This window comes from Theropithecus gelada, chromosome 4 (genome assembly GCF_003255815.1).
Source record: "Theropithecus gelada isolate Dixy chromosome 4, Tgel_1.0, whole genome shotgun sequence".
Classification (NCBI taxonomy): Eukaryota; Metazoa; Chordata; class Mammalia; order Primates; family Cercopithecidae; genus Theropithecus; species Theropithecus gelada.
The window spans coordinates 37,643,613-37,664,798 of NC_037671.1; the positions used below are offsets into that span (position 1 = coordinate 37,643,613).

The 21,186-nt window shown below is 47.0% G+C and overlaps 1 protein-coding gene and 1 non-coding gene across 5 annotated transcripts in view; one reads left to right on the forward strand and one right to left on the reverse strand.

Moving 5' to 3' along the window:
- PPARD (peroxisome proliferator activated receptor delta) overlaps positions 1–21,186 on the forward strand; it is an 85,838-nt gene that overhangs the window by 1,257 nt on the left and 63,395 nt on the right. For 2 of the 4 annotated variants that reach the window (XM_025383427.1, XM_025383430.1), the window contains exon 2: positions 3,600–3,683. The exons of 1 other annotated variant lie outside the window; for it this stretch is intronic. The gene's annotated coding sequence lies outside the window, so the exon portion shown is untranslated. Of the gene's footprint in view, positions 1–3,599; positions 3,684–4,582; positions 4,664–5,130; positions 5,221–21,186 lie in introns of all 4 variants that reach the window. One more of the 4 variants, XM_025383428.1, reaches the window with a different exon arrangement.
- On the reverse strand, positions 7,398–7,532 carry LOC112623966. The gene has a single exon (XR_003119301.1). It is a non-coding gene; the product is annotated as a small nucleolar RNA SNORA16B/SNORA16A family (small nucleolar RNA).

The following is a 21,186-nucleotide window of genomic DNA, read 5'->3' on the forward strand; positions in this document are numbered from 1 at the left end:
TCCTTTCCCCTGCTTCAGGGAGAAGCGTTAGCTCCACACTCTACTTTCACTTGACCTGCAGTTGACAGAACCATGGGGTGGGGTGGAGGTGTTCAGACCTTGATCGAATTAGGAGGCTGATTGACTAAAGGAAATAACAGATTGTGTGGGAGAATTTACTTGGGTGTTGCATCAGAGATGATGTCCAATTTGTAGGCCATTCTTCTCATCTCAGCTTTAATACTTCCCCTTTATAGGGCTGTTGACTTCCAGGAACCCTTGGGGAGAGACGGCGCTGAGCTGGATGTGTGCCGCGCGTAGCCAGAGGCTTTGTCCAATTCTTTTCCCTTTCCAGGAACCAGGGTTTTGTGTCTTTCCACTCTGGATATGTGGAATACACTTATACCATGATACCCCAGCCTTTGTGTGCCCTCACTCCCACCCTCCACCCTGTGCTCCATCCCAAAGGGCTAAGAGAATTCTCCAGAAGCTGTGCCCCAGAAAATCCTTGTGGTCTTCAACCTTTTTTCTGTGTACTGGCTCCAGAACTTTTTTTTTCCCGTTCGAGTTTTGAAATAGATTGCTGGCCTGATAGCCCTGGGGCTGGCGGGCATCTGTCCTTTTATTATTGGTGGCTTGAAACAGCTGCTGATTTTCTCTCATATCTCTTTGACAATCTTTGGCTAACTGAATGTGCCTCTGATGTTGGTCACTGAACATGTTCTCTTGGAGTCTCTTCTCCCTCTTTTTTCTTTGTTCTTTTCTGAATCTAGGGAATCCAAATTCTCCCTCTTTTTCCCTGGGAGCTTAATTTCCTCTGTATCCAAGAGGAAGGGCAACCCCAAAGTTCTGTTCCCTTCGCACAGGCATAGTATGAGGTATCAGATTGATAACTACCTGGGCAGGTTGTGGGGCCGCAGTAGTTAGACCTTGTCAGGAACTTGAGCAGACACGTCTGCTTCCAGTCACATAGATTGTCTTTTCTGGGACTTGAGAGCCCACCACCTTACATGTGTGTCTGGATGTTTAACCTTACCAGACAGAAAATTCTCTTCATATCCTTCAGTTTGAGCTCCTTTATTTGGTGTTGGTTCTCTAAAGAAATATTCAAGAAATAACATATCCTTTGTTTCTCCCCAGTCTGATCTTGGAGGATTCTGAAAGCATGACCCACTCTCATGTTTAGAGATGAAGGCTCATTGTTTCACCTGGCCCCAGGTTTCTAGGGCTCCTCTTTTCATGATTGTGCTGTCTTTGAGCCAGATTGGACACAGGAGTTGGCAACCTTTAGGAGCTGTGGTGGAGAGCCAAAGGAACCAGCTTGACCAGACTTTAAAGTTTTGTAATCCTCTTGTGCACTGACTGTTTTCTGTGAAAGCAGTAGGATTGTGGATGGCCTGTCATTGAGCCAGTCCCCTCTCCACTGACCCCAAGACCCCCTTTGCAGCACTTGCAAGGATTTGGGCAGACTGGACCAGAGGGTTTCCATGTTCCTGTGAATAGCATCTCTCCAGGGTTTTAGTGAATCATTCTCAAGGGGTAGAGGTCAAGTGTTGGACAGATTTTGAGTCTAGTCTCTGGCTCTCAAGGACTCCTCCTTACTCTTTTGAGCAGTTTGTTACTCCTGGCCACGCTTACCCCTTAGTAGTGCTCTCTGCTGTGGTGACAGGTGAGAGATTTGAGAACAGGTCAAGGCCAGTCCTTGTGGAGCAGCTTGGGCACCAGCAGCCCCAGCTGGATAGCTTCTTGCAGTTTGTCCACTCTCGTTTTCTGAGAAGGTAGTCATGATTGTCAATCACCAAATTCCTTCCCATTCAGTGATTTTTGCAGAGTCTGGGTCTGGATTTTCTTTCCTTCTTTCTTTTGTGACACAAGGTTTTGTTCTGTTGCCCAGACTGGAGTGCAGTGGTGCTATCATAGTGCATTGTAACCTCGAACTCCTGGGCTCGGGGATCTTCCTGCCTCAGCCTCCAGAGTAGCGGGGACTATGGGTGTACGCCACCATACTCAGCTAATTAAAAAACAATTTTTTGGTAAAGACAGGCTCTCACAATGTCTCAAACTCCTGGCCTCAAGCAGTCCTCCCCACCTTGGCCTCCCAGAGCACTGAGATTACACGGACTGCTCGTTCGGCTGCCTTTCTCTGCCTCCTCATCATGGCCTTCTTGTGTAATATACGCCTTAACCCATTCAGGAAGAATTGCTCCTCCTCAGCCTTTCAACCCCACCCGTGGTCCCTTAGACCCCTTCCCTTAGGGCCTGGTAAGAGGATAGACAGTGTAGGGTACTGGCCTAGGAAGCCATTAGGCCTCTGCTTTGGGCCTACAGCTGTCCTGACTGTTGTGCAAGATGTCTTCAGGGCCTGTGGATTCTGGCACATCCTGGAGTAGTGCAGCTCCTCTCTCTCAGGAGTTGGACCTGTCACTTTTTTTTTTTTTTGAGACAGAGTCTCTCTCTGTCGCCCAGGCTGGAGTGTAGTGGCGTGATCTCGGCTCACTGCAAGCTCTGCCTCCCGGGTTCACGCCATTCTCCTGCCTCAGCCTCCCGAGTAGCTGGGACTACAGGTGCTTGCCACCACGCCCGGCTAGTTTTTTGTATTTTTTAGTAGAGACGGAGTTTCACCGTGTTAGCCAGGATGGTCTCGATCTCCTGACCTCGTGATCTGCCCACCTCAGCCTCCCAACATGCTAGGATTACAGGCGTGAGCCATCGCAACCACCCTGGACCTGTCACTTTAAGGGCTTCAGCTGTATCCTGTCCCTGAGGCCTAGCTCCCTGAGTGCTCCCTGCAGGCTGGGAAGCTGAACAGTGGTGCCTTCCTCCAGTGCCTCTGAAGGGCCTGGAAATTGCAGGACCCAGCTCCACTGCTCAGCATTGCCCACACTGGAAACGTTCTCTTCCTCCCTATCCAGGTCTCTGTGGGCTTTGTCCATTCTGCCAGGCCCTTGCTTAACCCTGTGCCCGACGCCATTGTCTATGCCATGTTGTCCCAGATTACCTAGTAGCTGCTTCTTGAGATGGTTTGGTGTCCCTGAGCATTTTTCTCTGCCTTTGGAGCCAGGGGGAGGGGCTGCTTGCAACAGCTGGATTCCAGGATGTCAGAGGAGCCCTTGGAACTTACTTACCTTGAGCCTGGCAGGGAGAACATGGCCCCTTGCATCAGGTTTCAGACATATGGTTCTTCTTCCTTGGCAGAAGGCTCCTAGCCTTCATAACTCAGCAGGCTGGTGATTGGGATGTGACTCCAGTTCATTCTCCAGGGGCTTTGGTGAAGGAATCAACTATGACTCAGGACATCTTCATTTATGAGCTGCTACCCATGGGGGGTATTGGGCACCAGCTCCTTTCTTACCTTGCCTGCTCCTTCTGCCCCGACCTGACAAAATCAGCAAAGCCAGTGTCTGCGTGCTTGGGAGCGAGCAGACTCCTTCCAGGATTGGGGAAATATTTGCTGACTCTGGCTGAGAATCACATCTCAGGGTGGTGCGTAAGGGACAGACGAGGAGCCAGATTACCTTGGGAGCACTCTTTGAGTTATGGTGGGTATAACTTATTAGAGTTGCTTTTAGGGCCCCTGGCATTTCTCAGCTAAAGCTGTTGGGGTTTTTTCTATCCTGCAGTGTTGTACAGTGTTTTGGGCATGCACATGATACTCACACAGTGGCTTCTGCTCACCAACAGATGAAGACAGATGCACCAATGAGGTAATCCCATTTTCTTTACTCAGGAGTCCCTGATCACCACTGACACAGGATCCAGATTTAAGATCCTGACCTTGAAGTTGAAATAATTTCACTAGGGCTTATTCCCAGATTCCAGGTTCCTGTCACAGCATCTGGTACCAGTTGCTTACGCGTAGTATAGACATTTATTAAGTAATTATTGAATGTCTGTGGTTTACATAGTTTTTTCAGGAGCATGGAGATTCCCACCTTTGCGCCCATTAAAAGATAAACTCCACAGGGCAGGGAGTTATTTTGCTGCCTGTTGTGTCTAGGATAGTGCCTGGCACAGAGGAGATAATTAATATTTGTTGAATGAATAAATGAATGGACTTTCATTTTTGCCCATATGGGTACCTAGGGTGCCAGACTACAAAGATGGTGTCCATCACTCTCTTATTTAGGGAGCAAATATATACATTTTTTTGTTTGTTTGTTCATTTTTTGAGATGAAGTCACGTTCTTGTCCCCCAGGCTGGAGTACAATGGCGCGATCTTGGCTCACTGCAACCTCCTTCTGGGTTCAAGCGCTTCTCCTGCCTCACCCTCCCGAGTAGCTGGGACTACAGGTGCCTGCCACCATGCCCGGCTAACTTTTGTATTTTTAGTAGAGATGGGGTTTCACCATGTTGGCCAGGCTGGTCTCAAACTCCTGATGTTGGGTGATCCACCCGCCTCGGCCTCCCAGAGTGCTGGGATTACAGATGGGAGCCACTGCACCCAGCTGGGAACAAATATTTTTGAGTGCCAACTATGTGCCTGGCACTTGGGAAATGATAGTAGTAAAAAACAGATCCAGTCGCTGCCTCATGGGTCTGTGGTTTGCTGGTATATATGCGAGCTGACCATAACACACAGAATTGTTTCTTCCATCTCTGCAGGGGTAGGAGGTTCTCACCAAGAGTCTGAACAATGCTCTGGGTTTCCCATTGCTGTTTCTATGTTCTCAGGATGCCTGGCAGGTTTAATAAACTCTCAAAGTGAAGCTCCAGGGAATACAATGTTCATTGTCCTCTTTGGAAGGCTGGGTTGTGGGTCCCTGCTGGGGGCCGGGGAAACGTGGGCCTCCTGCCTGCTTTGTTTTAATCTCTGAAGTTCAGTGGCTCCAGTAGCTGTTTGTGGGCTTCACTTCCCCTTCTCTGCCTTTAACACCCTGCAGGTTTTCCTGTTGTCAGACAGGGTGGTGAGTCCCTGTGTCTCTCTGTCCGTAGGGGTCAGGTTGTTTGCAGATCTTTCAGGAAGGTCCTGGGTGGGGTGGCCCTCCTGCTTCAAACCCATACCAAGTGCTTTCCTCTGAAGGGAATGTAAGGGAAGAAGAAGCGAGGAGTTTCAGAGGCTTCTGAGGTTCCCCAAGAGGGAAGAGGTCGAAGTACCCCTTGAGCAGGGAGAGCTACTGAGTTGAACTGATTTGCTTTGTCATTTGCTTTAGCAGCAGCTAGGCCCAGTGGCAGCAATTGTACATGCATTTCCAGGGGTCAGTTGTCCAGTTCATCCCTGAACCTTGAGCTCTCAGTCACAGGTAGGAGCTTTGCCTTGCCTTGCCTCCCGTCCCCTCCCCTCCCGTCCCCTCCCCTCCCCTCCCCTGCCCTGCCCTCTTGATGGGGTATTGCTATATCACCTAGGTCCAGGGGTGTGTCCAGTCTTTTGGCATCCCTGGGCCACACTGGAAGAATAATTATTATCTTGGGCTACACATAAAATACACTAACACTAACAATAGCTAATGAGCTAAAAATAAAAATGGCAAAAGAATCTCATGTTTTAAGAAAGTTTACGTTATTTGTGTTGGGCTGCCTGCAGTCATGGGCCGTGGGTTGGATAAACTTGGCCTACCTAGGCAGGCCTCTCACCACAGCCTCCCAAGTAGCTGGGACTACAGGTACACACCACCGTGCCTGACTAGTTTTTTTTTTTTTTTTAATGGGTACATAGTAGTAGGTGTGTATATTTATGAGGGTACATGAGATGGTTTGTTTTTGTATTTTTTTTTTGAGACGGAGTCTCACTCTGTTGCCCAGGCTGGAGTGCAGTGGCCAGATCTCAGCTCACTGCAAGCTCTGCCTCCCGCGTTTACACCATTCTCCTGCCTCAGCCTCCCGAGTAGCTGGGACTACAGGTGCCTGCCACCTCGCCCAGCTAGTTTTTTGTATTTTTTAGTAGAGACGGGGTTTCACCGTGTTAGCCAGGATGGTCTCGATCTCCTGACCTCGTGATCCGCCCGTCTCGGCCTCCCAAAGTGCTGGGATTACAGGCTTGAGCCACCGCACCCAGCCCTTTTTTTTTTTTTTTTTAAATTTTTGTTTTTGAGACACAGATTCACTCTGTCACCCAGGCTAGAATGCAGTGGCCTGATTTCAGCTCATTGTGACCTTCGCCTCCTGGGTTCAAGCCATTCTTGTGCCTTAACCTCCTGAATAGCTGGGATTACAGATATATGCCACCATGCCCAGCTGATTTTTGTATTATTGGTAGAGATGGGGTTTCACCATGTTGGCCAGGCTGGTCTTGAACTCCTGACCTCAGGTGAGCCACCTGCCTTGACCTCCCAAAGTCCTGGGATTACAGGCGTGAGCCACTGCGCCCGGCCCATTAGATGTTTTGATATAGGCGCGCAATGTGAAATAAGCACATCCGGAAGAATGGTGTATCCATCACCTCAAGCATTTATCTATTGAGTTGCAAACAATTCAATTACACTCATTAAGTTATTTAAAAATGTATAGTTATTATTGACTATAGTCACCCTGCTGTGCTATCAAATTGTAGGTGTTACTCATTCTTTCTGTATTTGTTTTGTACCCATTAACCATCTGCACCTACTCCTGCAGCTCCTCACTACTTCCCAGCCTCTGGTAACCATCCTTCTACTCTCTGTGTCCATGAGTTCTATTGTTTTGATTTTTAGATCCCACAAATAAGAACATGCAATATTGGTTTTTCTGTTCCTGCCTTATTTCATTTAGCATAATGACCTTCAGTTTCATCTATGTTGTTGCAGATGACTGGATCTCATCCTTTTTTATAGCTGATAGTACTCCATTGTGTGTATGTACTACATACTCATTTGTTGATAGACACTTAGGTCACTTCCAAGTCTTAGCTATTGTAAACAATGCTGTAGCAAACAGGAGTGCAGATCTCTTCAGTATACCAATTTCCTTTCTTCTGGGTATATACCCAGCAGTGGGATTGCTGGATCATATGGTGGCTCGATTTTTAGTTTTTTGAGGAACCTTCAAACTGTTCTCCATAGTGGTTGTACTAATTTACATTCCCACCAACAGTGTATAAGGATTCCCTTTTCTCTACATTCTCACTAGAATGTGTTATTGCCTGTCTTTTGGATATAAGCCATTTCAAATGTATTTATTTAGAGATGGCATCTGGCTCTGTCACCCAGGCCTGAGTGCGGTGGCATGATCTTGGCTCACTGCAATCTCTGCCTCTTGGGTTCAGGTGATTCTCGTGCCCCAGCCACCCAAGGAGCTGGGATTTATAGGCATGCGCCACCACACCTTGCTAATTGTATTTTTAGTAGAGATGGCATTTCGCCATGTTGGCTAGACTGGTCTCGAACTCCTGACCTCAGGTGATCTCCCTGCCTCAGCTTCCCAAAGTGCTAGGATTACAAGCATAAGCCACTGCAGCACGCCTGGCCTATTTTTTTTTTTTTTTAGTTTTTTAATTTTACAATGGAACTGTATCTTCCCAAAATGTTGCAGATGAGTTACAAGAAACAGAATGACAACTATCAAGGAAAACTGTCACTCTGGGCTCCTCTTTGACCACAGCAGCTATGTAGAAACCACTGCAGCTTTGACAAGGGCCACTGATATAAGCTGTTTTAACTGGGGTGAGATGACATCTCATTGTAGTTTTGTTTTGTTTTGTTTTGTTTTGAGATAGAGTCTTGCTCTGTCGCCCAGGCTGGAGTATAGTGGCGCCATCTTGGCTCACTGCAACCTCTGCCTCCCAGATTCAAGCAATTCTCCTACCTCACTTAGCCTCCCAAGTAGCTGGGACTCTAGGTGCCTGCCACCACGCCCGATTAATTTTTGCGTTTTTAGTAGAGACAGGGTTTTCCCATGTTGGCCAGGCTGTTCTCAAACTCCCGACCTCAGGTAATCCACCCACCTCAGCCTCCCAAAGTTCTGGGGTTACAGATGTGAGCCACCGTGCCCGGCCTCATTGTAGATTTGATTTCCATTTCTCTGATGATGAGTGATACTGAGCACCTTTACATATGCCTGCTTGCCATTTGTATGTCTTTCTTTTTTTTTTTTTTTTTGAGACGGAATCTTGCTCTTGTCGCCCAGGCTGGAGTGCAATGGCACAATCTCGGCTCACTGAAACCTCTGCCTCCCAAGTTCAAGTGATTCTCCTGCCTCAGCCTCCTGAGTAGCTCGGATTACAGGCGCCCGCCACCATGCCCAGCTAATTTTTGTATTTTTAGTAGAGACGGGGTTTTGCCATGTTGGCCAGGCTGGTCTCGAACTCCTGACCTCAAGTGAGCCGCCTACCTTGGGCTCCCAAAGTGTTGGGATCACAGGCATGAGCCACCACACCCAGCCTGTATGTCTTCTTTTGAAAAATGTCTGTTAAAATCTTTTGCCCATCCTTTTATCAAATTATTAGTTTTTTTCCTATAGAGTTGTTTGAGCTCCTTATATATTCTTGTTATTCACCCCTTGTCAAATGGGTAGTTTGCAAATATTTTCTCTCATCCTGTGGGTTGTCTCTTCACTTTGTTGATTGTTTCCTCTGCTGTGCAGAAGCTGTTTAATATGATGTGATCCCATTTGACCATTTTTGCTTTGGTTGCCTGTGCTTGCGGGGTATTGCTCAATAAATTTTTGTCCAAACCAGTGTCCTGGAGATTTTCTCGTATGTTTTCTTGTAGTAGTTTCATGGTTTAAAGTCTTAGATTTAAGTCTTTAATTTATTTTGAGTTGGTTTTTGTATATGGCAAGAGATAGGGGTCTAGTTTCATTCTTCTCCATGTGTATATCCAGTTTTCCGAGCACCATTTATTGAAGAGACTGTCTTTTCCTCAGTGTATGTTCTTGGCACCTTTGTCAAAAGTGAGTTCACTGTAGGTGTGTGGGTTCTCTATTCTGTTCCATTGGTCTATGCATCATTTTTTTTTTTTTTTTCTGAGATGGAGTCTCTTGCTCTGTTGCCCAGGCTGGAGTGCAATGGCACGATCGATGTTGGCTCACTGCAACCTCTGCCTCCCGGGTTCAAGCAATTCTCCTGCCTCAGCCTCCCAAGTAGCTGGGATTACAGGCATGTGTCACCACACCTGGCTAATTTTTTGTGTTTTTAGTAGAGGTGGGGTTTCACCATGTTGGTCAGGCTGGTCTCAACCTCAGGATCACCTGACTTCAGGTGATCCGCCCACCTCGGTCTCCCAAAGGGCTGGGATTACAGGCATGAACCACCACGCCTGGCCAAAAGATGGCTTATTTTGAACTCAACTTTAGAATATTATAAAACAGTATTCTCAAACTTTTTGGCCTCAATATCCCTTTAGATTCTTTTTGTTTTTTTTGTTTTTTTTTTTTTTTTTTGAGACGGAGTCTCACTCTGTCGCCCAGACTGGAGTGCAGTGGTGGCACAATCTCGGCTCCCTGCAAGCCCCGCCTCCCAGGTTCACGCCATTCTCCTGCCTCAGCCTCCTGAGTAGCTGGCATGACAGGTGCCCACCACCACGCCTAGCTAATTTTTTTGTATTTTTAGTAGAGACAGAGTTTCACCATGTTAGCCAGGATGGTCTTAATCTCCTGACCTCGTGATCTGCCCACCTGGGCCTCCCAAAGTGCTGGGATTACAGGCGTGAGCCACCATGCCTGGCCCCTTTAGATTCTTAAAAATTATTGAAGACCCCAAGGGCTTATGTTTACCATGTTTGAAGTTGTAATAGGCCGGGCGCGGTGGATCACTTGAGTCCAGGAGTTCAAGATCAGCCTGGGCAACATGGTGGGGCCTGTCTGTACAAAAAATACACAGATTTGCTGGATGTGGTGGCATGTACCTGTAATCCCAGCTACTCAGGAGACTGAAGTGGAAGGATTGCTGGAGCCTGGGAGGGGGAGGTTGCAGTGAGCCAAGATTGCACTACTGCACTTAGCCTGGGCGACAGAGCAAGACCCTGTCTTAAAAAAAAAAGGAAGAAATTAAAACAGGAATTTTTAGAAGTTACTAATTTAAAAAATCATTTAATAAATGCACTACATGCAATCATAAATGACTTTTTAATGAAAATAACTATTTTTCAAAACAAAGCAATTATTGAAGGGAGTGATGTTGTTTTACATTTTTGCCAGTCTTTTTTTGTGCCTGATTTAATAAAAGACAGCTGAATTCTTACCTCTGCTTCTATATTCAATCTCTTGTGGTATGTTGTTTTGTTTGAAAGACATGATGAAAAATCTGGCCTTACACAGATACGTGATTGAGAAAGGGAGGAGTATTTTAATAGCCTTTGCAGATCATGTGGGTATTCTTCTATTCTTCTTTGATACTATACTAAACTCAACAAATAGTAGTTTCTTAAAGGTTAGTTGCAACATGGAGTTTGAAACCTTACCAATAGACTTTTCATACTTCGTGCTGTTAAAATCCATTGGTCTATCTTGCACTTTGCATGATCTTTTTCTTTGAATTGGTCATTGGGAAATATTGTTTCACTATATAGATCTTCCAAATGTTGACACATTTTATTTTACAATATCAAAAAATCATATTCGTTAATATCACCACTGACCTCATTTTTAAAAAGTCTTTAAGTATTGGGAAGCTGTCAGGCTCACAGTGGTCAATACATGTTTTCCAAATTTGAATTTTTTCTTGAAAGCTTGATTTTTATCATTGGTAACATACTGTTAGTTCTTTTGTTTGATTTTATTTGAGATAAGATCTCCCTGAGTCACCCAGACTGGAGTGCAGTGGTGCAGTCATAGCTCACTTGCAGCTTCCAACTTCTGGGCTCAAGCAATCCTCCTGCCTCAGCCTCCAGAGTAGCTAGGACTACAGGTATGTGCTACCACGCCCAGCTTATTTTAAAATTTTTTGTAAAGATGGTGTCTTGTGATCTCGCTACATTGACCAGGCTGGTCTTGAATTCCTGGCCTCAAGTGATCCATATGCCTCAGCCTCCCAAACTGCTGAGATTATAGGCATGAGCCGCCACACCTAGCCTTTTTTTTTTTTTTTTTTTTTGAGACAGGATCTCACTCTTGCCCAGGCTAGAGTGCCGTGGCACAATCTTGGCTCACTGTATCTGGCCTTGACTTTCAGGCTCAAGTGATCCTTTCACCTCAGCCTCCCAAGTAACTAAGACTACGTGTATGCACCATCATGCCCACCTCATTTTTTAACTTTTTGTAGAGATCAGGTCTCCCTGTGTTGTCCAGGCTGGTCTCAAACTCCTGAGCTCAAGCCATTCATTCCTGCCTTGGCCTCCCAAAGTGCTGGGATTAAAGGCATGAGCTACTGTGCCCGGCCAGTTCTTTTTCTTCTCTTTTTTTTTTTTTTTTGAGATGAAGTCTCACTCTGTTGTCCAGACTAGAGTGCAGTGGTGTGATCTCGGCTCACTGCAACCTCTGCCTCAGGTTTTGAAGCAAGGAGTGATGGTGTTAATATTACAAAAAGGTAGATTAGGAATGGAGATAGAGTGGATAGGTAGAGGACTGCAGTAGTCTAAGTGTAAGGAAATTCTTCCTCACATTAAATCTGAGTTCCTCTGGTTGCCATTTAAGTGCATTGATTTTGATATTTCAGCCACACAGATTAAACACCCAGAGCCAGGGTGGAGTAACCCATCCCTACCCCATATCCATTTAGGGCTGTTGATGCACAGGAGAGATTAAAAGAGTTCACAAACTTTAGAAGGCAACTAAATTTAGGTTTTATTGTCAAAGCACATAAAAAGTTAAGCATAAATTATTCAAAAATAAAAAGCAAGAAAGGTGAAACTTCATTTAACACCACTAACCATGTTTCAAATACACTTCAGTTTCAGTATTATAGAAGCAAGGTGTAGAGCAAGAAGGAACAGGGAGGACAGATTAGAGAATGGTAGGAAGAGGGACAAAGGTAGGGGAAGAGAGGAGTCAGGAGGGGCACACAGCAGAAAGAATTTGAGGGAGGAGGTCAGATTGGAGCAACTACTTGAAGCTGAGAGAAGGCTCTGTATGGGGCTAACATGTTAGCAAAGAGCTGGTGCCTTCTGTGTGTCCCTGGGGCACCGGCTTCTGGGTTTTAGCATCTGGTATCCTCACCCTTTTTTAAATACAGTCCCCAACTTATGATGGGGCTATACTAAAAGGTATCTTTACAGTGATGTAAAAGCGATCCACGTTCAGCAGAAGCCCCATCCTTTAGAACTTATACAACCATTCTTTTTTTTTTTTTTTTTTTTTTTTTTGAGACGTAGTCTCACTCTTGCCCGGGTTTGCAGTGCAGTGGTGTGATCTCAGCTCACAGCAACCTCTGCTTCCCGGGTTCAAGCGATTCTCCTGCCTCAGCCTCCTGAGTAGCCGGGATTACAGGCGACTGCCACCAGGCCTGGCTAATTTTTGTATTTTAGTAGAGATAGGATTTCACCATGTTGGCCAGGCTGGTTTCTAACTCCTGACCAGGTGATCTGGCCACCTCGGCTTCCCACAGTGCTGATTACAGGCGTGAGCCACCATGCCCCGGCTCTCGTACGACCATTCTGTTTTTTCACTTTCAGTACAGTATTCAATTACATGAGATTTTCAAAATTATAAGATAAGCTCAGTGTTAGATGATGTTGCCTGTAGGCTAATGGAAATGTTCTGGCACATTTGCAGTAGGCTAGGCTAAGCTATGGTGTTCGGTAGGTTATATATATTATGTGCATTTTTGACTTGTGACATTTTCAACATATGATGGGTTTGCCCTTATCGTAAGTTGAGGAACATTTGTAGCCCTTTCATTGTCTGTGAAGAGGCCTGAGTGGGTTTTGTGCTGGAGATCTAGGTATGACTCAGCTCCAGTGTTGACTGGCCTTCTAACCATGGGCTTGTGACTGAATGTCCTGAGCCTTCATTTTCTTCCTTGTGAGGATTAAAATGAACCTCAGGAAATGGTGGTTTGTCCCCTTTCTGTCAAGCTGGGTTCTGAGGGGGTGAGCCCAGGTAGAAGTGACTTCTGAACCAGCCCATATTTACAGGCTCGGGCATAGGGAGCCCAGCCTCAGCCTGGGAGCCTCGTCTTCCATTAAACAGCTCCTGGCGTTTAGGGGAGTGCGTCGCAGCACCGCTTTTTTTCATTTAAGTCCTGTCTTCCAGCCAGGCGCAGTGAATCACTTGAGGCCAGGAGTTTGAGACCAGCCTGGCTATCGTGGGGAAACCCCATCTATACTGAAAATACAAAAATTATCTGGGTGCAGTGGCGCATACCTGTAGTCCCAGCACACCAGAGTTCAAGACCAGCCTGGGCAACATGGCGAAACCCCGTCTCTACAAAAAATACAAAAATTATCCAGGTGTGGTGGTACATGCCTGTAGTCCCTGCTCCTTGGGGAGCTGAGGCAGGAGAATCACTCAAGCCGAGGAGGTTGAGGCTGCAGTGAGCCATGTTTGCGCCACTCTACTCCAGCCTGGGTGACAGAGTAAGACCCTGTCTCAGAAAAAAAAAAAAAAAAGAAAAAAGCCCTGTCTTTCTTTTTTTCTTATATAATTTTTTAAAAATCAGAATCACAGTGGATTCAGAGAGAATCCCCCCAAAAATTATTTTACTCCTGACTTCTACCCAGCCTCATTGTCACCTCAGCAGCTCTCCTGAGAACATTACTAAGTTCTCCACAGCTGATGGCAGCTCAGCTTGGAAAGAGTTCTTTCTCTTCTAGGACAATACTGAAGGGAGGTTCCCAAGTGGTGTGGGAAAACTGCTTCATGCTTAAGTTCACTTCCATATCATGATACTAAAAGGTATCTCACAGCTGATTTTCATTGCTTTCATTTGTGATCTGCTAGGACCACTTGATCCTTATCACTGCTTTTGGCACACCCCTCGTCCAAGAATTGTGATCGCAGAGACAGAGTTCCTTGCCACCAGTCCGGTGGAAGTACAAGCCAACTTTGCTCTCCAACTGGCAGCAGTAGCTGAGCAGGCCACCCTGCATTCTCTCCTCACAATCATGCTGTTCTCAAGTTTGTCAGAACCCAGAGCTCTACTCATTACCCCCTTTTCCAAACAAGCAAGCAAAGCATGCTCTTCCTTTGTTTCCCTTAATTGCCTAAAACATCTCCATGTTCATAGCTGTTGACTCTCTTTGCCTCCTAGTTCCTGTTCCTCTGGTGTAGAATTTCTCAGCCCTAGCACTGTAAACATGTTGGGCTGGATAATCATCTCTTGTATGGGCAATTTGTGCATTGTAGGATGTTGAGCAGCATCCCTGGCTTCTACACACTAGGTGCCAGTGACACTCTTCTCCCCTCCCCAGCTGTAACACCCAAATGTCTGCAGACATTGCCAAATGTCCCCTAGGGGGCAACCCTGGTTGAGAGTCACTGCTCTATCATTTCTTCACTAAATATGCTGGTCAGCTGGGTCCACTGGCTAACCTCACACCAATAAACCTGGTAATAGAAGCATATTGTTCTTACATTAGAAGTTTACCCTCTTCATTCATCTCACTGGGCCCTTAAGGGCTTCCGGGAGGAGTGATGGGAAATGGTTCACAATTAACAGCATATTCCAGCTAAGTAAGAAAGCATATGATGTCTGCACAACATAGGAGAGTGTCCACAATGTGCAGCTCTTTCCTGGAGCAGTTATGTTTCTCAGGGTGTGCTGCTCCAAGTCACTTCATGTCTGGTTAGAAGCCACCTTCCCGTAGCATCCAGAGGTGCCATGTAGCAGCCAGAGGTGCCATGTGTCCATATGTGCATCCAGGGTTGGTCACAGTGTGCAGATTGCCATTGACCTGCCCATTCCTAGAGTTTGACCCGGTAGTCATGGCACTCTGACCACATCAGTTTTCCTCTCCAAGCCCAGATGGGTTCTCAGAACCCTCCACCCCAAGCTGCAGTCATGAGATGCGGCACTTATCTGCCATCCTGACCTAGAGCTTGTTCATGTGGTCTAGACCATTTCTTGGCAGCCCCCACTCCTATGTAAAAGCCTTTAGGAAAGTGCAGAGATCCTGATGGATTCCCTTGACCCTCAGCACACACATCCTGGAATGTACTGCTCAGCAGTCCATCGGGGGCTTCAGGCTGGAGAAGAGAAAATTACCCTTCCCTTTCAAGGAGGTCCTCCGAGGGCCAGAATGCTCAGTTCCATAAAATTAACTCTCCACTGCCTACTTTTTTTTTTTTTTTTGAGTCATAGTCTCACTCTGTTCCCCAGGCTGGAGCGCAGTGGTGTGATCTCGGCTTACTGCAACCTCCGCCTCCTGGGTTCAAGCCATTCTCCTACCTCAGCCTTCCGAGTAGCTGGGATTACAGGCATGCGCTACCTCACCCGGCTAATTTTTGTATTTTAATAGAAATGGGGTTTCAGTATCTTGGCCAGGCTGGCCTCAAACTCCTGACCTCCAGTAATCAACTTGCCTCAGCCTCCCAAAGTGCTAGTATTACAGGTGTGAGCCACCATGCCTGGCCTGCTGCCTATTTAAATAGCAAACAGTTACAGTTAAAGAAAGACCCTGGCCTGGGGACGCTGCCAAGGCTCCCAATCTGACACTTCTTTCATGTAGACCAGGAATCTGAACTGTGTTTCTTCCAGACTTTTGGAGCTTGCTTCCTTGGTGGTAAGCTAAATAGTGGCCCCCAAAATATACCCCTTTATAACCCCTGTAACCTGTGAATATTATATGACATAATGGACTTTGCACGAGTGATTAAGGATCTGGAGATGAGGGGATTATCCTGGATTATGTGGGTGGGCCCCTGAATGCAATCCCAAGTGTCTTTATGAATGGGGGCCAGAGAGAGAATGGATACAGGAGAAGGAGGCAATGTGACTACTGCAGCAAGATGCTACACTGCTGGCTTTGGAGGTGGAAGAGAAGGCCAAAAATGCAACGAATATAGCTTTGGAAGCTGGAAAAGGCAAGGAAACTGTTTTCCCCTAGAACCTCTGGAGGAAGTGCAGCCCTGCCAACACATTGATTTTAGCCCAGTGAAACTAATTTTGAATTTCTGACCTCCAGAACTGTAAGAGAATAAATGTGTTTTGTTTTAAGTCGCTAAATTTTTGGTAATGTGGTAATTTGTTACAGTGCAATAGGAGACTAATATAAGGCTCATCTGCCTCCAGGTGCAGGTGGTGGCCTGGCTGATCCCTGTTCTTATTTTAAGGCGTCCCTCTCATGGCACAAGGAGAGCATAGGCCCAGCCTTTCCCTGAACCAGTATTTGAAACAGTCTGCACTTTGGGGGAACCTGTTGGGGAGTTCTTGGGAGCAAGAGAGAAAGCCTCATATGGTACCCGATCCTTGCTTTGGAACTCTCCCAGCACCTTCAGTTCTTTCAGACCAGTGAGGATGTAGGATTATTAAAATCTGATTCTAATTCCATCTTCCCCTCTCCTCTTCCATTTATTCGATAAATGTTTATTGTGTACCTCCTATGTGCTAGGCACTGGGGATGAAGGGATAAACAAAGCAGATAAAAAAATCTCCTGCTCTCGTGGTAACTGAGGTGGGGGAAGGGAGGGAGTCAGCGTTAAGTCAACAGCATGTGAGATGGCTTCAGATGCTCTATAGAAAACTAAGCAGGAAGGAGGGTGTGGCAGTTTCACATAGAGGGCTGGGGAAGGTCTCACCACGAAGGTGACATTTAAGCAGAAGGAGAGTGAACTATTGTGGGAAGAATCTCGCAGGCAGAGGGAAAGCAAGTTCCAAGGCCCTGTGGTGGAACACAGCTGAGGTGTTCAACGCATAGTGAGGAGGCCAGCGTGGCTGGACAGAGGGAGGGAGGGAGGAGACTAGGAAATGAAGTCAGAGACGAGATTGGTGGCCCTGAAGTGCCATAACAGCTTTTACTTTGCTTGGCATTTTGCCCCTTCCTTCTCCTCTCCTCCCCCTCACACAACCTCACGAGTTTTAGGCCCGTGTTCCTCAGTTCCTTTCCATGGGATATTTATCACATCATACTGAGGGACTACCAGCAGGCAAACATAGTCACTTAAAAATATTAGAAGAGGGGGAGAAAGCAGCCTCCTCTTTCTGAATGATGAAAGCAGTTCCACGTCAGTGTTGGCATGGCACTGTGTATCTAGCAGTGCAGGCTGGCCATTCACTGCGCAGTTCTGGGGAGTTTCTGAGAGGTTCCCTCCATGGCCTTCTTCAGCCCACGAGGAAGTCCAGACCCCCCGGCTCGCTGTTTCTTTCCATTTCACCCCTGTTGGTCTCCCCAGTGCGACTCCCACAGCTGACTTTTATCCCCACCTGTGTCTAATCGCCTTTCCATGGCAGAGCCGGTAGATAACCTGGTAACGATCTGAGTAGAATATGGCTTCCACATGTTGAATGCATTATGCTAATCACTACATATATCACTTTGATTCACACAACAACCCTAAGAGGTAGGTACCATTGTACCCCTTTTAGAGATTAGGATACTGAGGCTCAGACTGGTTAGGAAAATTGTCTAAAGTTGTACAGCTAATGAATGGCAGAGCTGGGATTTGAAACCAAGTGATTAAAGCCCATGTCTTTGATCACTGCATAGCAGGGACTTCTAGGAAGGATGGCTGGCTGGATCTAATTGTTCCAGTTTGGAAAGTACCTGCTTGACTGGCCAGACTGCTGTTGGCTTCAGAAAATAGCAGTCTCTTGTTGGTCACTGAGCAGAGGCAAAATTTTGGCAGGCCTTAGGGCCTCCTGCAGAGTCTCATTCCAGGTCAGTGGACAGAGGAGGCCCTGAGAATAGTCGTGCATACTGGCTCCCTGGATCTGCTCCAAGATAGTAAGCAGCCCCTAGAACCACAAGAAACTGAACAGCCAAGCTGTGGGCCCGGCCTGTAGGGTGGAAGGAACTCTTAAGAGAAAAAAAACAATCTCTGCTGTGATTAATCAGCGGCTTCAGTCTGGTGAAGTGAAAAGAGAAAGAGAAGCTGGCCCAGATGTGCACGTAGGGAGAGAAATAAGGGAGGGAAATTGCCTTTATTCAGGTTCTCCCTTAGGCAGTCGTTACCCCACGAATGAGCTCGCCTTCCTTTTACACCATCCTGCAAGAGGTGGGTATGGGTAGTCCCATTTTACAGACAACGTGTAGGATCAGAGAGGTTAAACAACTCGCCCAAGTCAAACAGCTAACAAGTGGTGGAATTGGAATTTGAGCCCTGTTCTTCTCAGTTCAGTAGCTCTACTGTTCTTGCTGATGTCACCTCAGCCTTGGTAGTTATGCAAGTGTTGCATCCACAGGCTTGTGAGCAGAGGCTGAAAGGGAGCCAGGGCTCTTGATACTTGCCCTCCCAACATGGGCCCTGCCTAAGCTAGCAGGACTCACTATACCCAAACCAGCAGTGGCATTATATTTTTCTCTTTTCTTGCACCTTACCATCCTTGATTTATTTTTAGAGAGCCTTTTCTATTTCTGTTCCTGTTTCTTGGCTTGGATGCAGGGGCTGGGGTGCAGGAATGGCATTGGAAATCAGAAGAGGCAGGCATAGATGGCATCTCACTGGTGGCCTTGACTGGTCTCTGGGAACTGTGCCCATCTGCCTGCCCTGCTGGCTCCTCCTCAGGCCAGCTGTAGGCCCCAGGGATCATAGAGCTCGGGTAGCTAGAGGCTGGGAGGGCAGCCGAGACAGAAACAGCCACACTTCTCATTTCTTTGGCTTCTCAGAGGGGAATGAGCTTCCTCCTGGAACACAGCAGGAAGTAGCTCACTGGCTGTTTCTCAGGGTTAGGTTACGAACTTCTAGGGAATATGGGGTAGTGCTTAAGAGCCAGACTCTGTGGGGCATGGGGGTGATAACTGTAGACCCTCCACCCCTGGGGATTCAATGAGCTCATACATGTAAAGGCACAGAGGAGGCACTCATTGAATGATTATTGTTTCATTACTGTCATTAGACCCTCAGCACCCAGCACCATAGGTGGATGCCAGTCATTATTGGTTGGACCAAACAACTTCAAGGCAGCTGGGCATGGTGGCTCACACTAGCAGTACCAGCACTTTGGAAAGCCAAGGTGGGAGGGTCACCTGAGGTCAGGCATTTGAGATCAGCCTGGGCAACATAGTGAGAGCCAGTATGTATTTATTTAAAAATTTAAAATAATATTTAAAAAAAGAAAAAGAACTTCAATGTTATTTTTGTCTTCCTCTTCATCTGAACATTAGCTTGAGTAGGTATTAACTCGAGTCCAGTGATTGTCTGTGGAGCCCCCCAGGGTACTTCCCAGTGACAGCAGCCTAGAGTGTGCTCCTGCCAGCCCCTGCCTGGGCCCTGGAAAAGACAGGGAGGTGCAGCAAGGAATCTTCTGATCTGAGGATGCCTGTAACCCCCAAACCTTATGTTTACTTTTACACCTTGCTGAGGCTCTGGCTTTTGGGTCTGAGCTCTGGAGTGGTACGGGTCTGTGTCCCATGGCAGCAGGTGGTTCTGGGTGTTGGGCATGAGGTGATGGAGGAAGGGCTTGCCACTTGCAAGCTGTTTATCTAACTAGTAACAAACAGTGGATGACACCTTTAGAAAACTGTATTTGGGAGGTTTGAAATTAATCAAATGCCACCAATGGCTAGGATTGTAGGAACTGGGGAACTGACTTTTTTTAGAATGTGGGACTGGCACTTAGGCATAAGTTTTCATGCATGTGGTTTTTAATTTAGTTAAAAATGTTTTAGTTATATAAATAATGCTCATTTGTTATAGATCATTAGAAAATACAGATAAGCACTGAGAAGAAAAAAGTAATATATAATCACACATAAGTGGCTGCTTTGATATATGTTTTTTTTTTAACCTGGGTTCTTTTCAAATTGTGTATACCTAGTTATTTTTTCTGTCTTTCAAAATGGGATACTGTTTAACATTTACTTTTGTGACTTGCCTTTCCCATTTTTCAGGTGGTTTCGTGGTGTCTGCTTGTCCTCCGACCTCCCCTCCCACTTGTGGGAAAGGCATTTGGCCTGGAGGGAGGCACTTGGGAAGAACTGTCTGGTTGTTTCTTGATGTTATTGCCAAATGTGCAGAGGGTAGAGAGGTGCACCAGGTCTTACTCTGCCTCTCCCCATGTGTGTGTCTCCCCCTGTCCCTGTCCAGCACCCCATCTGCTCTGCCTACTCACCACTCCTGCCTTTTTTTTTTTTTTCCCTTCCATACAAATCCAGAAAAGGATACCACCTCCAGTCTGAAGGTTTCTTTCTATGGCTTTTAGGGATGAATCTCTCAGGAGCTTAGAAAAAAAGGTGCACAGACAGTAGATGGGAAGGGTAATGCCAGGGCTGGGGGTGGGGGTCTTGGGAAGAGCAACTGAGAGGAGGGCCTGGGTCCCTGGCTCTATCTTGAGTCAGTGAGAAGAAGCTGCTTGGTTGATAGGTTGGGGCAGGGCAGGCAGCAGGTGACTGCAGGGACCTTTCTGAAACAGCAAGCAAGCTGGCCAGGAAGAGACCTGGAGAATAAGGGGCCCAGATAGGGGCCAGACATAGGGGTGAAGAAAATGTGTCTCAGTGGCACCTGCTTCTCCACCCTGGCCCCACTCTTTCCATGATCTTTCCAGAGATTCTCTCTCTTTCTGCCTGATCTGCTTCCCTCACCTGGTAGTGCCCAGGCCAGTAGTTCAACACATCGGGTATATCTGGCTACTGTGCTCTACTGACACCTGTGTGGCAGCAGCTGCACAGCTTCTTGGCACCTCCTGGGCAATAGGCAGGGATCCAAGCATAGAGGAAGATGTTCCACGCATCAGTAGCTCAGATTCCATTCTAGAAAAGCATTGCAAAGCAAGGGAGAAAATTGAAGATGAGGTATTTTGTGAGGAACAAGCTATGCCTCCCTGTCACTTCTTACAGAATAAAATGGGGTCTCTGGCAGTAGGCAAGGAGAAGGCCTCTCTGAATCCTGAGGGTAAGTGGGAGTTGGCTTCTCAGGTCTTTTCTGGGCCACTTTGGCCTGCACACAGGTTGGGCTAGGAATTCATGCTTAAAAGCAGGCAGATTTCCATAAGCTGTGCGTTCCTGTAGGCCTGCCTGGATCATACCTGTTCTCCTGTGATCACAGGCCTGGTGAGACCCGCTGACAGGGCAGGATAGCTTCCTGTGCATCCCCTCAAAGCCTGCGCCACCCCCTCTCCCTTCACCGCTCCCGAGCTATAATTAAGTTCCCATGTGAAACCGTATCCCTCAGCTGACACACGCTTGTTACCACAGCCCTGGCCATTGGACGGCTCATCTGGGGTGACTTCTGGGGCTGGTGCCTCGGCCTCCAGACGCTGTCCAGTAGGTCTGAGTAGGTGGTGTGGACCCACCAGGAAAGGGTGGATCCAGTGAGGCGGGGGCCAG